Genomic DNA, 4,175 nt, shown 5'->3' with positions numbered 1-4,175 from the left:
TAATATTTCATTGTATGGGTGTAACATTTTGTTTAATCATTCCTCAGTTGGTGGACATTTTAGTTGTTTCTACCTTTTAGGCTACTATGGATAATGCTGCTATAAACATTCATTTATAAGTTTTTGTGTGGGGATATGTTTTCATTTCTTTTGAGTATATTCCTTAAAGTAGAATTAGTGAATCAAAAGATAACTCTATATTTAAATTTTTGAAGAACTTCTGGACTGTTTTCCAAAGTGACTGCACCAGTTTCCATTTCCACCAGCAGCATATGATGGTTTCAATTTCTCCACATCCTCTCCAGCACTTTTTTTTTGGTCTGGCTTTTCAATTATAGACATCCTAGTGGGTGTAAGAAGTGTCTCATTGGGATTTTGATTTGTATTATCTTGATGGCTAATAATGTCAAGCATGTATTCATGTGTTGATTGGGTATTTGTACATCTTCTTTGAAGAAGTGTCTATTCAGATCCTTTGTCCATTTTTTATTTGGGTTATTTATCGTTTTTATTATTGAGTTGTAAATGTTATTTATATGTTCTAGATACAAGTCTCTTTCAGATATATGATTGACACTTTCTTCCATTCTGTGGGTTGTGTTTCCACTTTCTTAATAGTATACTTCGAAGCACAAGTGTTTTTAATTTTTATGAAGTTCGATTTATATATTTTTGTTTTGTTGTCCGTGCTTTTGATAGCATATCTAAGAATCCATTGCCAAATCCAAGGTTATCAAGATTTATCCCTATGTTTTCTTCTAAGAGTGTTATGGTTATAGCACTTATGTTTACATAATTGATCCGTTTTGACTTGTTTTGTATATGGTGTGATGTAGGAGGTTCAACTTCATTCTTTATGCGTTTGGCTATTAAGTTGTTCCAGCACCATTTGTTGAAGAGACTATTCTTTCCTTATGGAATGATCTGATACCCTTGTCAAAAATCAATAGACCATGGATATACGTTTTTTCCCCTGAACTCTCAATTCTATTTCATTGATCTATATATGTCTACCCTTATGCCACTACCACACTGTCTTGATTAGTATTGCTTTGTAGTAAGCTTGGAACTGAAAAGTGTGAGTCTTCAAACTTTGTTCTTTTTTAAAGATTGTTCATGTTATTGTGGGTCCTTTGAATTTCTATATGAATTTTAGTATCAGCTTGTCAATTTCTGCAAAAAATCCAGATGAGATTCTGATAGGGATTGCATTGAATCTATAGATCAATTTAGGGAATATTGAGATCTCTATTATACTAAGTCTTCTGATCATATAAATATGATATCTTTCCATTTATTTGGATCTTCTTTAACTTCTTTCAACATTATTTTTTAGTTTTCAGTGTATGTTTTGCACCTATCTTGTTAAATTTATTCCTAAGTATTTTTTTATGCAATTGTAATTGGAATTGTTTTCTTACTATCATTTTGGATTGTTCACTGCAAGTATGTGCAAATAAAATTAATTTTTGTATGTTGATCTTGTATCCTGCAACCTTTCTAAACTCATTTCCTAATTCTAATAGATGTTTAGTGGTTCATTACATTTTAAATTGAAAAATAACGAATACTTACTTTAAAAGCCAATCTATATCAATCTATATCTATATGCAAAATTTTTCCAATGCATTTCTTGAAGTAATGTTTTCTGTCACACCTTTCTCTATGCTCATTCAAATACATGCGTGCGCACACAGACACACACACACACACACCTCTCTCTCTAAGGTAATGCATATACACAGAGCACATTCTTTTCTTTTTTTTTTTTCTTTGTTTTTGAGACGGAGTCTCGCTCTGTCGCCCAGGCTGGAGTGCAGTGGCGCAATCTCGGCTCACTGCAAGCTATGCCTCCCAGGTTCACACCGTTCTTCTGCCTCAGCCTCCCGAGTAGCTGGGACTACAGGCGCCTGCCACCATGCCCGGCTGATTTTTTTGTATTTTTAGTAGAGACGGGATTTCACCGTGTTAGCCAGGGTGGTCTCGATCTCCTGACCTCGTGATCTGCCCGCCTCTGTCTCCCAAAATGCTGGGATTACAGGTGTGAGCCACTGTGCCCGGCTGAGCACATTCTTTTTCGATGGTGGTATAATATTCCATGATGTTGATGCACCATTTTGTTGAATTATTTTCTTGTTAATGGAAATTGATATTGTTTCTTTTAATTATTTGGTTTACCATTAAGTTAATAATGCAAAACAACAATTTGTGTATGTTCTTACTATAAAGGTCTGGGATTTGATTTTACCCTAATTCTAAGCTAACCAATTTGACTGCCATGGTTTCATAGATGCTGTAGAAGGCAAAATACTTCTGGGTTAAAGACAAAAGGTATTATTACACACAGCACTGCAAGCAGTATGAGCACAAGCATATTCACATCAGTTCCCGTTGTTCCTCAGTCCCACAGGGGAGATGATATGGCCCTGACTGATGCTTTATAGGCAGTGTGTTTGTGGTACACCTGAGAAGCACTAAGCTTAGAAAATCGACCACTTTTGTAGCAGACAGTAAGCAAGCCTGCTTTTGTACTCATTCCTTAAGGTTGCTCCCTGCAAACATAACCTGAGGAATGGACCAAGTAAAGAGCAATCAGGCTTTTATGTTCTTAGCATACTCAGCAAGATATGTGGGATTCCGAGAAAACCATGGATGACTGTTTCTCCTACAACATATGTACTGGTCATTTTTATTTCTTAGGCTAGATTTCCCAATGTGGGACTCCTTGGTTACATTATGTGTGTGCATGTGTATGTTTTTATATATATATATATACACACACACACATATGTGTATGCATATGTATATACACAAATATGTATATATACACACACACACAAATATACTGGTTAAGCTATATACATGTGTGTATGGTGTATATATACATATAATTGGTCTATTTTTAATTGGAATGCTTCTCTTTTTATCGTCAGTTTGGAGGATATAAACTTTTTGTTGTAATTTTTCAAATATATTTCCCAGTTTATCATTGCCTTTTGACTTTAGTTAAATTATATATGTATATGTGTATATATAATCTAACCTTTATATTTATATATGTACATTATATTTACATGTATATATGCATATGTACATATGCATATATGTACATATGTGTGTATATGTGTGTATACATATGTATATATAGACATGTGTGTGTATACATATATGTGTATATATGTAACCACTGTTTGTTTAAATATAAGCCACTATTTTAATATAAATATATTTATATTTACATATATAATTTAACTTACTATATTTTATTTAACTGAATATTGGCAGATTGGTTTTTAGAAGGTTGCAAAAATTTATACTCTCACCAATAACATTGGTATGTACCCATTCTTAAAAATATTCTCACCAATGTTGAATCCTGTAACTTTTCTCTGAGTACTAGTGAGGTTGACCACATTTTCATATTTAGTGGACACTATTCTCTCAAATACCTCTTCAAATCTGTATCCGTTAGAAATGTTTTTGGTTGCAAGTATCAGACTATCTGGTTAAGAGTAATTTAAGCAATAATGATAATACCACATTACAAGATGTCTATAAGTAAGCAGAAAGTTGACCATGCAGTTGCTCAAAAATGGCATCAAAATCCCAGGATTTCTTTCTTTCAGATATAGCATTCTTTGCAGGTGGGAAATTGATGTTTGCAAGCTATGTGCCACAGCTCCAGGCATCATGTCCACATTAAAGGCAGATAAAAGAGAAGATGAGCAGCAAGAGCTGTGTCTGTTTCTTTTATAAAAACAAAACAAAAGCTGTTTCAGAAGCCACTCCCTTTTCCACAGCAAACTTCTAGTTAAGTCTCAGTGACCAGATCTGGGATTTATGGCCATTCATAGAGGCTGGGAAAGCAAGCATTAACTTTTCTAGCTTCCATAGTATTTGTGGGTAAGAGGTAAGGGAGAGCAAAGCTGGAAATGGTTGCTCCGTTAGGTGACTATGACGGTTAATTTTTTTTTTATTTATTTATTTATTTTTTATTTATACTTTAAGTTTTAGGGTACATGTGCACAATGTGCAGGTTAGTTACATATGTATACATGTGCCATGCTGGTATGCTGCACCCATTAACTCGTCATTTAGCATTAGGTATATCTCCTAATGCTATCCCTCCCCCCTCCTCCCACCCCACAACAGTCCCCAGAGTGTGATGTTCCCCT

Source organism: Pongo pygmaeus, chromosome X (genome assembly GCF_028885625.2).
Source record: "Pongo pygmaeus isolate AG05252 chromosome X, NHGRI_mPonPyg2-v2.0_pri, whole genome shotgun sequence".
Lineage (NCBI taxonomy): Eukaryota > Metazoa > Chordata > Mammalia > Primates > Hominidae > Pongo > Pongo pygmaeus.
Note: the sequence above shows the minus strand (reverse complement) of the source record.